The 16,935-nt window shown below is 46.1% G+C and overlaps 36 non-coding genes and 1 pseudogene across 36 annotated transcripts in view; all 37 read left to right on the plus strand.

The window, feature by feature from the left end:
- LOC130925384 (5S ribosomal RNA) overlaps positions 1-75 on the plus strand; it is a 119-nt gene extending 44 nt beyond the window's left edge. Inside the window, exon 1 of the ribosomal RNA XR_009065665.1 lies at positions 1-75. This exon is cut by the window's left edge and continues 44 nt beyond it. This is a non-coding gene — a ribosomal RNA (5S ribosomal RNA).
- Positions 76-388: 313 nt separating this feature from the next.
- On the plus strand, positions 389-507 carry LOC130925060 (5S ribosomal RNA). The gene has a single exon (XR_009065350.1). It is a non-coding gene; the product is annotated as a 5S ribosomal RNA (ribosomal RNA).
- Positions 508-820: 313 nt separating this feature from the next.
- On the plus strand, positions 821-939 carry LOC130925396 (5S ribosomal RNA). Its single transcript, XR_009065677.1, has one exon. It is a non-coding gene; the product is annotated as a 5S ribosomal RNA (ribosomal RNA).
- A 388-nt stretch (positions 940-1,327) lies between these two features.
- On the plus strand, positions 1,328-1,446 carry LOC130925408 (5S ribosomal RNA). Its single transcript, XR_009065688.1, has one exon. It is a non-coding gene; the product is annotated as a 5S ribosomal RNA (ribosomal RNA).
- A 388-nt stretch (positions 1,447-1,834) lies between these two features.
- LOC130925419 (5S ribosomal RNA) lies at positions 1,835-1,953 on the plus strand. Its single transcript, XR_009065699.1, has one exon. It is a non-coding gene; the product is annotated as a 5S ribosomal RNA (ribosomal RNA).
- A 303-nt stretch (positions 1,954-2,256) lies between these two features.
- On the plus strand, positions 2,257-2,375 carry LOC130925430 (5S ribosomal RNA). The gene has a single exon (XR_009065710.1). It is a non-coding gene; the product is annotated as a 5S ribosomal RNA (ribosomal RNA).
- Positions 2,376-2,688: 313 nt separating this feature from the next.
- LOC130925146 (5S ribosomal RNA) lies at positions 2,689-2,807 on the plus strand. The gene has a single exon (XR_009065434.1). It is a non-coding gene; the product is annotated as a 5S ribosomal RNA (ribosomal RNA).
- A 393-nt stretch (positions 2,808-3,200) lies between these two features.
- On the plus strand, positions 3,201-3,319 carry LOC130924822 (5S ribosomal RNA). Its single transcript, XR_009065120.1, has one exon. It is a non-coding gene; the product is annotated as a 5S ribosomal RNA (ribosomal RNA).
- A 303-nt stretch (positions 3,320-3,622) lies between these two features.
- On the plus strand, positions 3,623-3,741 carry LOC130925326 (5S ribosomal RNA). Its single transcript, XR_009065608.1, has one exon. It is a non-coding gene; the product is annotated as a 5S ribosomal RNA (ribosomal RNA).
- Positions 3,742-4,054: 313 nt separating this feature from the next.
- Positions 4,055-4,173, plus strand: LOC130925442 (5S ribosomal RNA). Its single transcript, XR_009065721.1, has one exon. It is a non-coding gene; the product is annotated as a 5S ribosomal RNA (ribosomal RNA).
- A 393-nt stretch (positions 4,174-4,566) lies between these two features.
- LOC130925454 (5S ribosomal RNA) lies at positions 4,567-4,685 on the plus strand. The gene has a single exon (XR_009065732.1). It is a non-coding gene; the product is annotated as a 5S ribosomal RNA (ribosomal RNA).
- Positions 4,686-5,078: 393 nt separating this feature from the next.
- On the plus strand, positions 5,079-5,197 carry LOC130924680 (5S ribosomal RNA). Its single transcript, XR_009064979.1, has one exon. It is a non-coding gene; the product is annotated as a 5S ribosomal RNA (ribosomal RNA).
- A 313-nt stretch (positions 5,198-5,510) lies between these two features.
- LOC130925465 (5S ribosomal RNA) lies at positions 5,511-5,629 on the plus strand. Its single transcript, XR_009065743.1, has one exon. It is a non-coding gene; the product is annotated as a 5S ribosomal RNA (ribosomal RNA).
- A 393-nt stretch (positions 5,630-6,022) lies between these two features.
- Positions 6,023-6,141, plus strand: LOC130924823 (5S ribosomal RNA). Its single transcript, XR_009065121.1, has one exon. It is a non-coding gene; the product is annotated as a 5S ribosomal RNA (ribosomal RNA).
- Positions 6,142-6,444: 303 nt separating this feature from the next.
- On the plus strand, positions 6,445-6,563 carry LOC130925327 (5S ribosomal RNA). Its single transcript, XR_009065609.1, has one exon. It is a non-coding gene; the product is annotated as a 5S ribosomal RNA (ribosomal RNA).
- A 313-nt stretch (positions 6,564-6,876) lies between these two features.
- LOC130925478 (5S ribosomal RNA) lies at positions 6,877-6,995 on the plus strand. Its single transcript, XR_009065755.1, has one exon. It is a non-coding gene; the product is annotated as a 5S ribosomal RNA (ribosomal RNA).
- A 393-nt stretch (positions 6,996-7,388) lies between these two features.
- Positions 7,389-7,507, plus strand: LOC130925489 (5S ribosomal RNA). Its single transcript, XR_009065766.1, has one exon. It is a non-coding gene; the product is annotated as a 5S ribosomal RNA (ribosomal RNA).
- A 303-nt stretch (positions 7,508-7,810) lies between these two features.
- Positions 7,811-7,929, plus strand: LOC130925502 (5S ribosomal RNA). Its single transcript, XR_009065777.1, has one exon. It is a non-coding gene; the product is annotated as a 5S ribosomal RNA (ribosomal RNA).
- Positions 7,930-8,322: 393 nt separating this feature from the next.
- On the plus strand, positions 8,323-8,441 carry LOC130925243 (5S ribosomal RNA). Its single transcript, XR_009065529.1, has one exon. It is a non-coding gene; the product is annotated as a 5S ribosomal RNA (ribosomal RNA).
- A 313-nt stretch (positions 8,442-8,754) lies between these two features.
- Positions 8,755-8,873, plus strand: LOC130925062 (5S ribosomal RNA). Its single transcript, XR_009065352.1, has one exon. It is a non-coding gene; the product is annotated as a 5S ribosomal RNA (ribosomal RNA).
- Positions 8,874-9,186: 313 nt separating this feature from the next.
- On the plus strand, positions 9,187-9,305 carry LOC130925513 (5S ribosomal RNA). Its single transcript, XR_009065788.1, has one exon. It is a non-coding gene; the product is annotated as a 5S ribosomal RNA (ribosomal RNA).
- Positions 9,306-9,698: 393 nt separating this feature from the next.
- On the plus strand, positions 9,699-9,817 carry LOC130924681 (5S ribosomal RNA). The gene has a single exon (XR_009064980.1). It is a non-coding gene; the product is annotated as a 5S ribosomal RNA (ribosomal RNA).
- A 313-nt stretch (positions 9,818-10,130) lies between these two features.
- On the plus strand, positions 10,131-10,249 carry LOC130925524 (5S ribosomal RNA). The gene has a single exon (XR_009065799.1). It is a non-coding gene; the product is annotated as a 5S ribosomal RNA (ribosomal RNA).
- A 393-nt stretch (positions 10,250-10,642) lies between these two features.
- Positions 10,643-10,761, plus strand: LOC130925535 (5S ribosomal RNA). The gene has a single exon (XR_009065808.1). It is a non-coding gene; the product is annotated as a 5S ribosomal RNA (ribosomal RNA).
- A 303-nt stretch (positions 10,762-11,064) lies between these two features.
- LOC130925036 (5S ribosomal RNA) lies at positions 11,065-11,183 on the plus strand. The gene has a single exon (XR_009065327.1). It is a non-coding gene; the product is annotated as a 5S ribosomal RNA (ribosomal RNA).
- Positions 11,184-11,496: 313 nt separating this feature from the next.
- On the plus strand, positions 11,497-11,615 carry LOC130925063 (5S ribosomal RNA). Its single transcript, XR_009065353.1, has one exon. It is a non-coding gene; the product is annotated as a 5S ribosomal RNA (ribosomal RNA).
- Positions 11,616-11,918: 303 nt separating this feature from the next.
- On the plus strand, positions 11,919-12,037 carry LOC130925546 (5S ribosomal RNA). Its single transcript, XR_009065809.1, has one exon. It is a non-coding gene; the product is annotated as a 5S ribosomal RNA (ribosomal RNA).
- Positions 12,038-12,430: 393 nt separating this feature from the next.
- Positions 12,431-12,549, plus strand: LOC130924683 (5S ribosomal RNA). The gene has a single exon (XR_009064982.1). It is a non-coding gene; the product is annotated as a 5S ribosomal RNA (ribosomal RNA).
- Positions 12,550-12,862: 313 nt separating this feature from the next.
- LOC130925558 (5S ribosomal RNA) lies at positions 12,863-12,981 on the plus strand. The gene has a single exon (XR_009065811.1). It is a non-coding gene; the product is annotated as a 5S ribosomal RNA (ribosomal RNA).
- A 393-nt stretch (positions 12,982-13,374) lies between these two features.
- LOC130924824 (5S ribosomal RNA) lies at positions 13,375-13,493 on the plus strand. The gene has a single exon (XR_009065122.1). It is a non-coding gene; the product is annotated as a 5S ribosomal RNA (ribosomal RNA).
- Positions 13,494-13,796: 303 nt separating this feature from the next.
- LOC130925328 (5S ribosomal RNA) lies at positions 13,797-13,915 on the plus strand. Its single transcript, XR_009065611.1, has one exon. It is a non-coding gene; the product is annotated as a 5S ribosomal RNA (ribosomal RNA).
- Positions 13,916-14,228: 313 nt separating this feature from the next.
- LOC130925570 (5S ribosomal RNA) lies at positions 14,229-14,347 on the plus strand. The gene has a single exon (XR_009065813.1). It is a non-coding gene; the product is annotated as a 5S ribosomal RNA (ribosomal RNA).
- A 393-nt stretch (positions 14,348-14,740) lies between these two features.
- LOC130926037 (5S ribosomal RNA) lies at positions 14,741-14,859 on the plus strand. The gene has a single exon (XR_009066064.1). It is a non-coding gene; the product is annotated as a 5S ribosomal RNA (ribosomal RNA).
- Positions 14,860-15,162: 303 nt separating this feature from the next.
- On the plus strand, positions 15,163-15,271 carry LOC130925640 (uncharacterized; annotated as a pseudogene).
- Positions 15,272-15,664: 393 nt separating this feature from the next.
- On the plus strand, positions 15,665-15,783 carry LOC130925242 (5S ribosomal RNA). The gene has a single exon (XR_009065528.1). It is a non-coding gene; the product is annotated as a 5S ribosomal RNA (ribosomal RNA).
- Positions 15,784-16,096: 313 nt separating this feature from the next.
- Positions 16,097-16,215, plus strand: LOC130925064 (5S ribosomal RNA). The gene has a single exon (XR_009065354.1). It is a non-coding gene; the product is annotated as a 5S ribosomal RNA (ribosomal RNA).
- Positions 16,216-16,528: 313 nt separating this feature from the next.
- Positions 16,529-16,647, plus strand: LOC130925582 (5S ribosomal RNA). Its single transcript, XR_009065814.1, has one exon. It is a non-coding gene; the product is annotated as a 5S ribosomal RNA (ribosomal RNA).
- Positions 16,648-16,935: the final 288 nt, after the last annotated feature.

Consider the following 16,935-nt stretch of genomic DNA (forward strand, 5'->3'; position numbering starts at 1 on the left):
TCGGAAGCTAAGCAGGGTCGGGCCTGGTTAGTACTTGGATGGGAGACCGCCTGGGAATACCAGGTGCTGTAAGCTTTTTGGTTTATTTCATTAAAAAGAAAGAACAGACAGATCTTGTTGGTATCAATTGAGGTCGATGTATTGTCTTGTTAGTTTTGTGGTTGGAGCTCACATCGGGTTGAGTTTGCAGCTCTCGTTTTCACCCAACTCTGTGCGTTTTAGATGGTGATTACCTCGTTAGCTGCCATTGACAGCACGAGATGACCAGACCACTTGAAATCTAATTTCCCTCAGGGAACCTGACTGAACTGAACTGAACTGGTTCGTCTTTTGTACCAGAACACATCTCCTTCGCCTTTTGTATAGCTATATTTCACAAATTTTGCCAGCTTACGGCCATACTACCCTGAGAACGCCGGATCTCGTCTGATCTCGGAAGCTAAGCAGGGTCGGGCCTGGTTAGTACTTGGATGGGAGACCGCCTGGGAATACCAGGTGCTGTAAGCTTTTTGGTTTATTTCATGAAAAAGAAAGAACAGACAGATCTTGTTGGTATCAACTGAGGTCAATGTACTGTCTTGTTAGTTTTGTGGTTGGAGCTCACATTTGGTTGAGTTTGCAGCTCTCGTTTTCACCCAACTCTGTGCGTTTTAGATGGTGATTACCTCGTTAGCTGCCATTGACAGCACGAGATGACCAGACCACTTGAAACCTAACTTCCCTCAGGGAACCTGACTGAACTGAACTGAACTGGTTCGTCTTTTGTACCAGAACAGATCTCCTTCGCCTTTTGTATAGCTATATTTCACAAATTTTGCCAGCTTACGGCCATACTACCCTGAGAACGCCCGATCTCGTCTGATCTCGGAAGCTAAGCAGGGTCGGGCCTGGTTAGTACTTGGATGGGAGACCGCCTGGGAATACCAGGTGCTGTAAGCTTTTTGGTTTATTTCATTAAAAAGAAAGAACAGACAGATCTTGTTGGTATCAACTGAGGTCGATGTATTGTCTTGTTAGTTTTGTGGTTGGAGCTCACATCGGGTTGAGTTTGCAGCTCTCGTTTTCACCCAACTCTGTGCGTTTTAGATGGTGATTACCTCGTTAGCTGCCATTGACAGCACGAGATGACCAGACCACTTGAAACCTAACTTCCCTCAGGGAACCTGACTGAACTGAACTGGTTCGTCTTTTGTACCAGAACAGATCTCCTTCGCCTTTTGTATAGCTATATTTCACAAATTTTGCCAGCTTACGGCCATACTACCCTGAGAACGCCCGATCAGATCTCCTTCGCCTTTTGTATAGCGATATTTCACAAGTTTTGCCAGCTTACGGCCATACTACCCTGAGAACGCCCGATCTCGTCTGATCTCGGAAGCTAAGCAGGGTCGGGCCTGGTTAGTACTTGGATGGGAGACCGCCTGGGAATACCAGGTGCTGTAAGCTTTTTGGTTTATTTCATGACAAAGAAAGAACAGACAGATCTTGTTGGTATCAACCCTGGTCAATGTACTATCTTGTTAGTTTTGTGGTTGGAGCTCACATTGGGTTGAGTTTGCAGCTCTCGTTTTCACCCAACTCTGTGCGTTTTAAATGGTGATTACCTCGTTAGCTGCCATTGACAGCACGAGATGACCAGACCACTTGAAACCTAACTTCCCTCAGGGAACCTGACTGAACTGAACTGGTTCGTCTTTTGTACCAGAACAGATCTCCTTCGCCTTTTGTATAGCTATATTTCACAAATTTTGCCAGCTTACGGCCATACTACCCTGAGAACGCCCGATCAGATCTCCTTCGCCTTTTGTATAGCGATATTTCACAAGCTTTGCCAGCTTACGGCCATACTACCCTGAGAACGCCCGATCTCGTCTGATCTCGGAAGCTAAGCAGGGTCGGGCCTGGTTAGTACTTGGATGGGAGACCGCCTGGGAATACCAGGTGCTGTAAGCTTTTTGGTTTATTTCATTAAAAAGAAAGAACAGACAGATCTTGTTGGTATCAACTGAGGTCGATGTACTGTCTTGTTAGTTTTGTGGTTGGAGCTCACATCGGGTTGAGTTTGCAGCTCTCGTTTTCACCCAACTCTGTGCGTTTTAAATGGTCATTACCTCGTTAGCTGCCATTGACAGCACGAGATGACCAGACCACTTGAAACCTAATTTCACTCAGGGAACCTTACTGAACTGGTTCATCTTTTGTACCAGAACAGATCTCCTTCGCCTTTTGTATAGCTATATTTCACAAGCTTTGCCAGCTTACGGCCATACTACCCTGAGAACGCCCGATCTCGTCTGATCTCGGAAGCTAAGCAGGGTCGGGCCTGGTTAGTACTTGGATGGGAGACCGCCTGGGAATACCAGGTGCTGTAAGCTTTTTGGTTTATTTCATGACAAAGAAAGAACAGACAGATCTTGTTGGTATCAACTGAGGTCAATGTACTGTCTTGTTAGTTTTGTGGTTGGAGCTCACATTTGGTTGAGTTTGCAGCTCTCGTTTTCACCCAACTCTGTGCGTTTTAGATGGTGATTACCTCGTTAGCTGCCATTGACAGCACGAGATGACCAGACCACTTGAAACCTAACTTCCCTCAGGGAACCTGACTGAACTGAACTGAACTGGTTCGTCTTTTGTACCAGAACACATCTCCTTCGCCTTTTGTATAGCTATATTTCACAAATTTTGCCTGCTTACGGCCATACTACCCTGAGAACGCCCAATCTCGTCTGATCTCGGAAGCTAAGCAGGGTCGGGCCTGGTTAGTACTTGGATGGGAGACCGCCTGGGAATACCAGGTGCTGTAAGCTTTTTGGTTTATTTCATTAAAAAGAAAGAACAGACAGATCTTGTTGGTATCAACTGAGGTCGATGTATTGTCTTGTTAGTTTTGTGGTTGGAGCTCACATCGGGTTGAGTTTGCAGCTCTCGTTTTCACCCAACTCTGTGCGTTTTAGATGGTGATTACCTCGTTAGCTGCCATTGACAGCACGAGATGACCAGACCACTTGAAACCTAACTTCCCTCAGGGAACCTGACTGAACTGAACTGAACTGGTTCGTCTTTTGTACCAGAACAGATCTCCTTCGCCTTTTGTATAGCTATATTTCACAAATTTTGCCAGCTTACGGCCATACTACCCTGAGAACGCCCGATCAGATCTCCTTCGCCTTTTGTATAGCGATATTTCACAAGCTTTGCCAGCTTACGGCCATACTACCCTGAGAACGCCCGATCTCGTCTGATCTCGGAAGCTAATCAGGGTCGGGCCTGGTTAGTACTTGGATGGGAGACCGCCTGGGAATACCAGGTGCTGTAAGCTTTTTGGTTTATTTCATGACAAAGAAAGAACAGACAGATCTTGTTGGTATCAACTGAGGTCAATGTATTGTCTTGTTAGTTTTGTGGTTGGAGCTCACATCGGGTTGAGTTTGCAGCTCTCGTTTTCACCCAACTCTGTGCGTTTTAAATGGTGATTACCTCGTTAGCTGCCATTGACAGCACGAGATGACCAGACCACTTGAAACCTAATTTCACTCAGGGAACTTTACTGAACTGGTTCATCTTTTGTACCAGAACAGATCTCCTTCGCCTTTTGTATAGCTATATTTTACAAGCTTTGCCAGCTTACGGCCATACTACCCTGAGAACGCCCGATCTCGTCTGATCTCGGAAGCTAAGCAGGGTCGGACCTGGTTAGTACTTGGATGGGAGACCGCCTGGGAATACCAGGTCCTGTAAGCTTTTTGGTTTATTTCATGACAAAGAAAGAACGGACAGATCTTGTTGGTATCAACCCTGGTCAATGTACTGTCTTGTTAGTTTTGTGGTTGGAGCTCACATTGGGTTGAGTTTGCAGCTCTCGTTTTCACCCAACTCTGTGCGTTTTAAATGGTGATTACCTCGTTAGCTGCCATTGACAGCACGAGATGACCAGACCACTTGAAACCTAACTTCCCTCAGGGAACCTGACTGAACTGAACTGAAGTGGTTCGTCTTTTGTACCAGAACAGATCTCCTTCGCCTTTTGTATAGGTTTATTTCACAAATTTTGCCAGCTTACGGCCATACTACCCTGAGAACGCCCGATCTCGTCTGATCTCGGAAGCTAAGCAGGGTCGGGCCTGGTTAGTACTTGGATGGGAGACCGCCTGGGAATACCAGGTGCTGTAAGCTTTTTGGTTTATTTCATGACAAAGAAAGAACAGACAGATCTTGTTGGTATCAACTGAGGTCAATGTACTGTCTTGTTAGTTTTGTGGTTGGAGCTCACATTTGGTTGAGTTTGCAGCTCCCGTTTTCACCCAACTCTGTGCGTTTTAGATGGTGATTACCTCGTTAGCTGCCATTGACAGCACGAGATGACCAGACCACTTGAAACCTAACTTCCCTCAGGGAACCTGACTGAACTGAACTGAACTGGTTCGTCTTTTGTACCAGAACAGATCTCCTTCGCCTTTTGTATAGCTATATTTCACAAAGTTTGCCAGCTTACGGCCATACTACCCTGAGAACGCCCGATCAGATCTCCTTCGCCTTTTGTATAGCTATATTTCACAAATTTTGCCAGCTTACGGCCATACTACCCTGAGAACGCCCGATCTCGTCTGATCTCGGAAGCTAAGCAGGGTCGGGCCTGGTTAGTACTTGGATGGGAGACCGCCTGGGAATACCAGGTGCTGTAAGCTTTTTGGTTTATTTCATGACAAAGAAAGAACGGACAGATCTTGTTGGTATCAACCCTGGTCAATGTACTGTCTTGTTAGTTTGGTGGTTGGAGCTCACATTGGGTTGAGTTTGCAGCTCTCGTTTTCACCCAACTCTGTGCGTTTTAAATGGTGATTACCTCGTTAGCTGCCATTGACAGCACGAGATGACCAGACCACTTGAAACCTAACTTCCCTCAGGGAACCTGACTGAACTGAACTGAAGTGGTTCGTCTTTTGTACCAGAACAGATCTCCTTCGCCTTTTGTATAGCTATATTTCACAAATTTTGCCAGCTTACGGCCATACTACCCTGAGAACGCCCGATCAGATCTCCTTCGCCTTTTGTATAGCGATATTTCACAAGCTTTGCCAGCTTACGGCCATACTACCCTGAGAACGCCCGATCTCGTCTGATCTCGGTAGCTAAGCAGGGTCGGGCCTGGTTAGTACTTGGATGGGAGACCGCCTGGGAATACCAGGTGCTGTAAGCTTTTTGGTTTATTTCATGACAAAGAAAGAACAGACAGATCTTGTTGGTATCAACTGAGGTCAATGTACTGTCTTGTTAGTTTTGTGGTTGGAGCTCACATTGGGTTGAGTTTGCAGCTCTCGTTTTCACCCAACTCTGTGCGTTTTAAATGGTGATTACCTCGTGAGCTGCCATTGACAGCACGAGATGACCAGACCACTTGAAACCTAACTTCCCTCAGGGAACCTGACTGAACTGAACTGAACTGGTTCGTCTTTTGTACCAGAACAGATCTCCTTCGCCTTTTGTATAGCTATATTTCACAAATTTTGCCAGCTTACGGCCATACTACCCTGAGAACGCCCGATCTCGTCTGATCTCGGAAGCTAAGCAGGGTCGGGCCTGGTTAGTACTTGGATGGGAGACCGCCTGGGAATACCAGGTGCTGTAAGCTTTTTGGTTTATTTCATTAAAAAGAAAGAACAGACAGATCTTGTTGGTATCAATTGAGGTCGATGTATTGTCTTGTTAGTTTTGTGGTTGGAGCTCACATCGGGTTGAGTTTGCAGCTCTCGTTTTCACCCAACTCTGTGCGTTTTAGATGGTGATTACCTCGTTAGCTGCCATTGACAGCACGAGATGACCAGACCACTTGAAACCTAACTTCCCTCAGGGAACCTGACTGAACTGAACTGAACTGGTTCGTCTTTTGTACCAGAACAGATCTCCTTCGCCTTTTGTATAGCTATATTTCACAAATTTTGCCAGCTTACGGCCATACTACCCTGAGAACGCCCGATCAGATCTCCTTCGCCTTTTGTATAGCGATATTTCACAAGCTTTGCCAGCTTACGGCCATACTACCCTGAGAACGCCCGATCTCGTCTGATCTCGGAAGCTAATCAGGGTCGGGCCTGGTTAGTACTTGGATGGGAGACCGCCTGGGAATACCAGGTGCTGTAAGCTTTTTGGTTTATTTCATGACAAAGAAAGAACAGACAGATCTTGTTGGTATCAACTGAGGTCAATGTATTGTCTTGTTAGTTTTGTGGTTGGAGCTCACATCGGGTTGAGTTTGCAGCTCTCGTTTTCACCCAACTCTGTGCGTTTTAAATGGTGATTACCTCGTTAGCTGCCATTGACAGCACGAGATGACCAGACCACTTGAAACCTAATTTCACTCAGGGAACTTTACTGAACTGGTTCATCTTTTGTACCAGAACAGATCTCCTTCGCCTTTTGTATAGCTATATTTTACAAGCTTTGCCAGCTTACGGCCATACTACCCTGAGAACGCCCGATCTCGTCTGATCTCGGAAGCTAAGCAGGGTCGGACCTGGTTAGTACTTGGATGGGAGACCGCCTGGGAATACCAGGTCCTGTAAGCTTTTTGGTTTATTTCATGACAAAGAAAGAACGGACAGATCTTGTTGGTATCAACCCTGGTCAATGTACTGTCTTGTTAGTTTTGTGGTTGGAGCTCACATTGGGTTGAGTTTGCAGCTCTCGTTTTCACCCAACTCTGTGCGTTTTAAATGGTGATTACCTCGTTAGCTGCCATTGACAGCACGAGATGACCAGACCACTTGAAACCTAACTTCCCTCAGGGAACCTGACTGAACTGAACTGAAGTGGTTCGTCTTTTGTACCAGAACAGATCTCCTTCGCCTTTTGTATAGGTTTATTTCACAAATTTTGCCAGCTTACGGCCATACTACCCTGAGAACGCCCGATCTCGTCTGATCTCGGAAGCTAAGCAGGGTCGGGCCTGGTTAGTACTTGGATGGGAGACCGCCTGGGAATACCAGGTGCTGTAAGCTTTTTGGTTTATTTCATGACAAAGAAAGAACAGACAGATCTTGTTGGTATCAACTGAGGTCAATGTACTGTCTTGTTAGTTTTGTGGTTGGAGCTCACATTTGGTTGAGTTTGCAGCTCCCGTTTTCACCCAACTCTGTGCGTTTTAGATGGTGATTACCTCGTTAGCTGCCATTGACAGCACGAGATGACCAGACCACTTGAAACCTAACTTCCCTCAGGGAACCTGACTGAACTGAACTGAACTGGTTCGTCTTTTGTACCAGAACAGATCTCCTTCGCCTTTTGTATAGCTATATTTCACAAAGTTTGCCAGCTTACGGCCATACTACCCTGAGAACGCCCGATCAGATCTCCTTCGCCTTTTGTATAGCGATATTTCACAAGCTTTGCCAGCTTACGGCCATACTACCCTGAGAACGCCCGATCTCGTCTGATCTCGGAAGCTAAGCAGGGTCGGGCCTGGTTAGTACTTGGATGGGAGACCGCCTGGGAATACCAGGTGCTGTAAGCTTTTTGGTTTATTTCATGACAAAGAAAGAACAGACAGATCTTGTTGGTATCAACTGAGGTCAATGTATTGTCTTGTTAGTTTTGTGGTTGGAGCTCACATCGGGTTGAGTTTGCAGCACTCGTTTTCACGCAACTCTGTGCGTTTTAAATGGTGATTACCTCGTTAGCTGCCATTGACAGCACGAGATGACCAGACCACTTGAAACCTAATTTCACTCAGGGAACCTTACTGAACTGGTTCATCTTTTGTACCAGAACAGATCTCCTTCGCCTTTTGTATAGCTATATTTCACAAATTTTGCCAGCTTACGGCCATACTACCCTGAGAACGCCCGATCTCGTCTGATCTCGGAAGCTAAGCAGGGTCGGGCCTGGTTAGTACTTGGATGGGAGACCGCCTGGGAATACCAGGTGCTGTAAGCTTTTTGGTTTATTTCATGACAAAGAAAGAACGGACAGATCTTGTTGGTATCAACCCTGGTCAATGTACTGTCTTGTTAGTTTTGTGGTTGGAGCTCACATTGGGTTGAGTTTGCAGCTCTCGTTTTCACCCAACTCTGTGCGTTTTAAATGGTGATTACCTCGTTAGCTGCCATTGACAGCACGAGATGACCAGACCACTTGAAACCTAACTTCCCTCAGGGAACCTGACTGAACTGAACTGAAGTGGTTCGTCTTTTGTACCAGAACAGATCTCCTTCGCCTTTTGTATAGCTATATTTCACAAATTTTGCCAGCTTACGGCCATACTACCCTGAGAACGCCCGATCAGATCTCCTTCGCCTTTTGTATAGCGATATTTCACAAGCTTTGCCAGCTTACGGCCATACTAACCTGAGAACGCCCGATCTCGTCTGATCTCGGTAGCTAAGCAGGGTCGGGCCTGGTTAGTACTTGGATGGGAGACCGCCTGGGAATACCAGGTGCTGTAAGCTTTTTGGTTTATTTCATGACAAAGAAAGAACAGACAGATCTTGTTGGTATCAACTGAGGTCAATGTACTGTCTTGTTAGTTTTGTGGTTGGAGCTCACATTGGGTTGAGTTTGCAGCTCTCGTTTTCACCCAACTCTGTGCGTTTTAAATGGTGATTACCTCGTTAGCTGCCATTGACAGCACGAGATGACCAGACCACTTGAAACCTAACTTCCCTCAGGGAACCTGACTGAACTGAACTGAACTGGTTCGTCTTTTGTACCAGAACAGATCTCCTTCGCCTTTTGTATAGCTATATTTCACAAATTTTGCCAGCTTACGGCCATACTACCCTGAGAACGCCGGATCTCGTCTGATCTCGGAAGCTAAGCAGGGTCGGGCCTGGTTAGTACTTGGATGGGAGACCGCCTGGGAATACCAGGTGCTGTAAGCTTTTTGGTTTATTTCATGAAAAAGAAAGAACAGACAGATCTTGTTGGTATCAACTGAGGTCAATGTACTGTCTTGTTAGTTTTGTGGTTGGAGCTCACATTTGGTTGAGTTTGCAGCTCTCGTTTTCACCCAACTCTGTGCGTTTTAGATGGTGATTACCTCGTTAGCTGCCATTGACAGCACGAGATGACCAGACCACTTGAAACCTAACTTCCCTCAGGGAACCTGACTGAACTGAACTGAACTGGTTCGTCTTTTGTACCAGAACAGATCTCCTTCGCCTTTTGTATAGCTATATTTCACAAATTTTGCCAGCTTACGGCCATACTACCCTGAGAACGCCCGATCTCGTCTGATCTCGGAAGCTAAGCAGGGTCGGGCCTGGTTAGTACTTGGATGGGAGACCGCCTGGGAATACCAGGTGCTGTAAGCTTTTTGGTTTATTTCATGACAAAGAAAGAACGGACAGATCTTGTTGGTATCAACCCTGGTCAATGTACTGTCTTGTTAGTTTTGTGGTTGGAGCTCACATTGGGTTGAGTTTGCAGCTCTCGTTTTCACCCAACTCTGTGCGTTTTAAATGGTGATTACCTCGTTAGCTGCCATTGACAGCACGAGATGACCAGACCACTTGAAACCTAACTTCCCTCAGGGAACCTGACTGAACTGAACTGAAGTGGTTCGTCTTTTGTACCAGAACAGATCTCCTTCGCCTTTTGTATAGCTATATTTCACAAATTTTGCCAGCTTACGGCCATACTACCCTGAGAACGCCCGATCAGATCTCCTTCGCCTTTTGTATAGCGATATTTCACAAGCTTTGCCAGCTTACGGCCATACTACCCTGAGAACGCCCGATCTCGTCTGATCTCGGTAGCTAAGCAGGGTCGGGCCTGGTTAGTACTTGGATGGGAGACCGCCTGGGAATACCAGGTGCTGTAAGCTTTTTGGTTTATTTCATGACAAAGAAAGAACAGACAGATCTTGTTGGTATCAACTGAGGTCAATGTACTGTCTTGTTAGTTTTGTGGTTGGAGCTCACATTGGGTTGAGTTTGCAGCTCTCGTTTTCACCCAACTCTGTGCGTTTTAAATGGTGATTACCTCGTTAGCTGCCATTGACAGCACGAGATGACCAGACCACTTGAAACCTAACTTCCCTCAGGGAACCTGACTGAACTGAACTGAACTGGTTCGTCTTTTGTACCAGAACAGATCTCCTTCGCCTTTTGTATAGCTATATTTCACAAATTTTGCCAGCTTACGGCCATACTACCCTGAGAACGCCCGATCTCGTCTGATCTCGGAAGCTAAGCAGGGTCGGGCCTGGTTAGTACTTGGATGGGAGACCGCCTGGGAATACCAGGTGCTGTAAGCTTTTTGGTTTATTTCATTAAAAAGAAAGAACAGACAGATCTTGTTGGTATCAATTGAGGTCGATGTATTGTCTTGTTAGTTTTGTGGTTGGAGCTCACATTTGGTTGAGTTTGCAGCTCCCGTTTTCACCCAACTCTGTGCGTTTTAGATGGTGATTACCTCGTTAGCTGCCATTGACAGCACGAGATGACCAGACCACTTGAAACCTAACTTCCCTCAGGGAACCTGACTGAACTGAACTGAACTGGTTCGTCTTTTGTACCAGAACAGATCTCCTTCGCCTTTTGTATAGCTATATTTCACAAAGTTTGCCAGCTTACGGCCATACTACCCTGAGAACGCCCGATCAGATCTCCTTCGCCTTTTGTATAGCGATATTTCACAAGCTTTGCCAGCTTACGGCCATACTACCCTGAGAACGCCCGATCTCGTCTGATCTCGGAAGCTAAGCAGGGTCGGGCCTGGTTAGTACTTGGATGGGAGACCGCCTGGGAATACCAGGTGCTGTAAGCTTTTTGGTTTATTTCATGACAAAGAAAGAACAGACAGATCTTGTTGGTATCAACTGAGGTCAATGTATTGTCTTGTTAGTTTTGTGGTTGGAGCTCACATCGGGTTGAGTTTGCAGCACTCGTTTTCACGCAACTCTGTGCGTTTTAAATGGTGATTACCTCGTTAGCTGCCATTGACAGCACGAGATGACCAGACCACTTGAAACCTAATTTCACTCAGGGAACCTTACTGAACTGGTTCATCTTTTGTACCAGAACAGATCTCCTTCGCCTTTTGTATAGCTATATTTCACAAATTTTGCCAGCTTACGGCCATACTACCCTGAGAACGCCCGATCTCGTCTGATCTCGGAAGCTAAGCAGGGTCGGGCATGGTTAGTACTTGGATGGGAGACCGCCTGGGAATACCAGGTGCTGTAAGCTTTTTGGTTTATTTCATGACAAAGAAAGAACAGACAGATCTTGTTGGTATCAACTGAGGTCAATGTACTGTCTTGTTAGTTTTGTGGTTGGAGCTCACATTGGGTTGAGTTTGCAGCTCTCGTTTTCACCCAACTCTGTGCGTTTTAAATGGTGATTACCTCATTAGCTGCCATTGACAGCACGAGATGACCAGACCACTTGAAATCTAATTTCCCTCAGGGAACCTGACTGAACTGAACTGAACTGGTTCGTCTTTTGTACCAGAACACATCTCCTTCGCCTTTTGTATAGCGATATTTCACAAGCTTTGCCAGCTTACGGCCATACTACCCTGAGAACGCCGGATCTCGTCTGATCTCGGAAGCTAAGCAGGGTCGGGCCTGGTTAGTACTTGGATGGGAGACCGCCTGGGAATACCAGGTGCTGTAAGCTTTTTGGTTTATTTCATGACAAAGAAAGAACAGACAGATCTTGTTGGTATCAACTGAGGTCAATGTATTGTCTTGTTAGTTTTGTGGTTGGAGCTCACATCGGGTTGAGTTTGCAGCTCTCGTTTTCACGCAACTCTGTGCGTTTTAAATGGTGATTACCTCGTTAGCTGCCATTGACAGCACGAGATGACCAGACCACTTGAAACCTAATTTCACTCAGGGAACCTTACTGAACTGGTTCATCTTTTGTACCAGAACAGATCTCCTTCGCCTTTTGTATAGCTATATTTCACAAATTTTGCCAGCTTACGGCCATACTACCCTGAGAACGCCCGATCTCGTCTGATCTCGGAAGCTAAGCAGGGTCGGGCCTGGTTAGTACTTGGATGGGAGACCGCCTGGGAATACCAGGTGCTGTAAGCTTTTTGGTTTATTTCATGACAAAGAAAGAACGGACAGATCTTGTTGGTATCAACCCTGGTCAATGTACTGTCTTGTTAGTTTTGTGGTTGGAGCTCACATTGGGTTGAGTTTGCAGCTCTCGTTTTCACCCAACTCTGTGCGTTTTAAATGGTGATTACCTCGTTAGCTGCCATTGACAGCACGAGATGACCAGACCACTTGAAACCTAACTTCCCTCAGGGAACCTGACTGAACTGAACTGAAGTGGTTCGTCTTTTGTACCAGAACAGATCTCCTTCGCCTTTTGTATAGCTATATTTCACAAATTTTGCCAGCTTACGGCCATACTACCCTGAGAACGCCCGATCAGATCTCCTTCGCCTTTTGTATAGCGATATTTCACAAGCTTTGCCAGCTTACGGCCATACTACCCTGAGAACGCCCGATCTCGTCTGATCTCGGTAGCTAAGCAGGGTCGGGCCTGGTTAGTACTTGGATGGGAGACCGCCTGGGAATACCAGGTGCTGTAAGCTTTTTGATTTATTTCATGACAAAGAAAGAACAGACAGATCTTGTTGGTATCAACTGAGGTCAATGTACTGTCTTGTTAGTTTTGTGGTTGGAGCTCACATTGGGTTGAGTTTGCAGCTCTCGTTTTCACCCAACTCTGTGCGTTTTAAATGGTGATTACCTCGTTAGCTGCCATTGACAGCACGAGATGACCAGACCACTTGAAACCTAACTTCCCTCAGGGAACCTGACTGAACTGAACTGAACTGGTTCGTCTTTTGTACCAGAACAGATCTCCTTCGCCTTTTGTATAGCTATATTTCACAAATTTTGCCAGCTTACGGCCATACTACCCTGAGAACGCCCGATCTCGTCTGATCTCGGAAGCTAAGCAGGGTCGGGCCTGGTTAGTACTTGGATGGGAGACCGCCTGGGAATACCAGGTGCTGTAAGCTTTTTGGTTTATTTCATTAAAAAGAAAGAACAGACAGATCTTGTTGGTATCAATTGAGGTCGATGTATTGTCTTGTTAGTTTTGTGGTTGGAGCTCACATCGGGTTGAGTTTGCAGCTCTCGTTTTCACCCAACTCTGTGCGTTTTAGATGGTGATTACCTCGTTAGCTGCCATTGACAGCACGAGATGACCAGACCACTTGAAACCTAACTTCCCTCAGGGAACCTGACTGAACTGAACTGAACTGGTTCGTCTTTTGTACCAGAACAGATCTCCTTCGCCTTTTGTATAGCTATATTTCACAAATTTTGCCAGCTTACGGCCATACTACCCTGAGAACGCCCGATCAGATCTCCTTCGCCTTTTGTATAGCGATATTTCACAAGCTTTGCCAGCTTACGGCCATACTACCCTGAGAACGCCCGATCTCGTCTGATCTCGGAAGCTAATCAGGGTCGGGCCTGGTTAGTACTTGGATGGGAGACCGCCTGGGAATACCAGGTGCTGTAAGCTTTTTGGTTTATTTCATGACAAAGAAAGAACAGACAGATCTTGTTGGTATCAACTGAGGTCAATGTATTGTCTTGTTAGTTTTGTGGTTGGAGCTCACATCGGGTTGAGTTTGCAGCTCTCGTTTTCACCCAACTCTGTGCGTTTTAAATGGTGATTACCTCGTTAGCTGCCATTGACAGCACGAGATGACCAGACCACTTGAAACCTAATTTCACTCAGGGAACTTTACTGAACTGGTTCATCTTTTGTACCAGAACAGATCTCCTTCGCCTTTTGTATAGCTATATTTTACAAGCTTTGCCAGCTTACGGCCATACTACCCTGAGAACGCCCGATCTCGTCTGATCTCGGAAGCTAAGCAGGGTCGGACCTGGTTAGTACTTGGATGGGAGACCGCCTGGGAATACCAGGTCCTGTAAGCTTTTTGGTTTATTTCATGACAAAGAAAGAACGGACAGATCTTGTTGGTATCAACCCTGGTCAATGTACTGTCTTGTTAGTTTTGTGGTTGGAGCTCACATTGGGTTGAGTTTGCAGCTCTCGTTTTCACCCAACTCTGTGCGTTTTAAATGGTGATTACCTCGTTAGCTGCCATTGACAGCACGAGATGACCAGACCACTTGAAACCTAACTTCCCTCAGGGAACCTGACTGAACTGAACTGAAGTGGTTCGTCTTTTGTACCAGAACAGATCTCCTTCGCCTTTTGTATAGGTTTATTTCACAAATTTTGCCAGCTTACGGCCATACTACCCTGAGAACGCCCGATCTCGTCTGATCTCGGAAGCTAAGCAGGGTCGGGCCTGGTTAGTACTTGGATGGGAGACCGCCTGGGAATACCAGGTGCTGTAAGCTTTTTGGTTTATTTCATGACAAAGAAAGAACAGACAGATCTTGTTGGTATCAACTGAGGTCAATGTACTGTCTTGTTAGTTTTGTGGTTGGAGCTCACATTTGGTTGAGTTTGCAGCTCCCGTTTTCACCCAACTCTGTGCGTTTTAGATGGTGATTACCTCGTTAGCTGCCATTGACAGCACGAGATGACCAGACCACTTGAAACCTAACTTCCCTCAGGGAACCTGACTGAACTGAACTGAACTGGTTCGTCTTTTGTACCAGAACAGATCTCCTTCGCCTTTTGTATAGCTATATTTCACAAAGTTTGCCAGCTTACGGCCATACTACCCTGAGAACGCCCGATCAGATCTCCTTCGCCTTTTGTATAGCGATATTTCACAAGCTTTGCCAGCTTACGGCCATACTACCCTGAGAACGCCCGATCTCGTCTGATCTCGGAAGCTAAGCAGGGTCGGGCCTGGTTAGTACTTGGATGGGAGACCTCCTGGGAATACCAGGTGCTGTAAGCTTTTTGGTTTATTTCATGACAAAGAAAGAACAGACAGATCTTGTTGGTATCAACTGAGGTCAATGTATTGTCTTGTTAGTTTTGTGGTTGGAGCTCACATCGGGTTGAGTTTGCAGCACTCGTTTTCACGCAACTCTGTGCGTTTTAAATGGTGATTACCTCGTTAGCTGCCATTGACAGCACGAGATGACCAGACCACTTGAAACCTAATTTCACTCAGGGAACCTTACTGAACTGGTTCATCTTTTGTACCAGAACAGATCTCCTTCGCCTTTTGTATAGCTATATTTCACAAATTTTGCCAGCTTACGGCCATACTACCCTGAGAACGCCTGATCTCGGAAGCTAAGCAGGGTCGGGCCTGGTTAGTACTTGGATGGGAGACCGCCTGGGAATACCAGGTGCTGTAAGCTTTTTGGTTTATTTCATGACAAAGAAAGAACGGACAGATCTTGTTGGTATCAACCCTGGTCAATGTACTGTCTTGTTAGTTTTGTGGTTGGAGCTCACATTGGGTTGAGTTTGCAGCTCTCGTTTTCACCCAACTCTGTGCGTTTTAAATGGTGATTACCTCGTTAGCTGCCATTGACAGCACGAGATGACCAGACCACTTGAAACCTAACTTCCCTCAGGGAACCTGACTGAACTGAACTGAAGTGGTTCGTCTTTTGTACCAGAACAGATCTCCTTCGCCTTTTGTATAGCTATATTTCACAAATTTTGCCAGCTTACGGCCATACTACCCTGAGAACGCCCGATCAGATCTCCTTCGCCTTTTGTATAGCGATATTTCACAAGCTTTGCCAGCTTACGGCCATACTACCCTGAGAAAGCCCGATCTCGTCTGATCTCGGTAGCTAAGCAGGGTCGGGCCTGGTTAGTACTTGGATGGGAGACCGCCTGGGAATACCAGGTGCTGTAAGCTTTTTGGTTTATTTCATGACAAAGAAAGAACAGACAGATCTTGTTGGTATCAACTGAGGTCAATGTACTGTCTTGTTAGTTTTGTGGTTGGAGCTCACATTGGGTTGAGTTTGCAGCTCTCGTTTTCACCCAACTCTGTGCGTTTTAAATGGTGATTACCTCGTTAGCTGCCATTGACAGCACGAGATGACCAGACCACTTGAAACCTAACTTCCCTCAGGGAACCTGACTGAACTGAACTGAACTGGTTCGTCTTTTGTACCAGAACAGATCTCCTTCGCCTTTTGTATAGCTATATTTCACAAATTTTGCCAGCTTACGGCCATACTACCCTGAGAACGCCGGATCTCGTCTGATCTCGGAAGCTAAGCAGGGTCGGGCCTGGTTAGTACTTGGATGGGAGACCGCCTGGGAATACCAGGTGCTGTAAGCTTTTTGGTTTATTTCATGAAAAAGAAAGAACAGACAGATCTTGTTGGTATCAACTGAGGTCAATGTACTGTCTTGTTAGTTTTGTGGTTGGAGCTCACATTTGGTTGAGTTTGCAGCTCTCGTTTTCACCCAACTCTGTGCGTTTTAGATGGTGATTACCTCGTTAGCTGCCATTGACAGCACGAGATGACCAGACCACTTGAAACCTAACTTCCCTCAGGGAACCTGACTGAACTGAACTGAACTGGTTCGTCTTTTGTACCAGAACAGATCTCCTTCGCCTTTTGTATAGCTATATTTCACAAATTTTGCCAGCTTACGGCCATACTACCCTGAGAACGCCCGATCTCGTCTGATCTCGGAAGCTAAGCAGGGTCGGGCCTGGTTAGTACTTGGATGGGAGACCGCCTGGGAATACCAGGTGCTGTAAGCTTTTTGGTTTATTTCATGACAAAGAAAGAACGGACAGATCTTGTTGGTATCAACCCTGGTCAATGTACTGTCTTGTTAGTTTTGTGGTTGGAGCTCACATTGGGTTGAGTTTGCAGCTCTCGTTTTCACCCAACTCTGTGCGTTTTAAATGGTGATTACCTCGTTAGCTGCCATTGACAGCACGAGATGACCAGACCACTTGAAACCTAACTTCCCTCAGGGAACCTGACTGAACTGAACTGAAGTGGTTCGTCTTTTGTACCAGAACAGATCTCCTTCGCCTTTTGTA

The sequence above is a fragment of the Corythoichthys intestinalis genome, chromosome 11, assembly GCF_030265065.1.
Source record: "Corythoichthys intestinalis isolate RoL2023-P3 chromosome 11, ASM3026506v1, whole genome shotgun sequence".
Lineage (NCBI taxonomy): Eukaryota > Metazoa > Chordata > Actinopteri > Syngnathiformes > Syngnathidae > Corythoichthys > Corythoichthys intestinalis.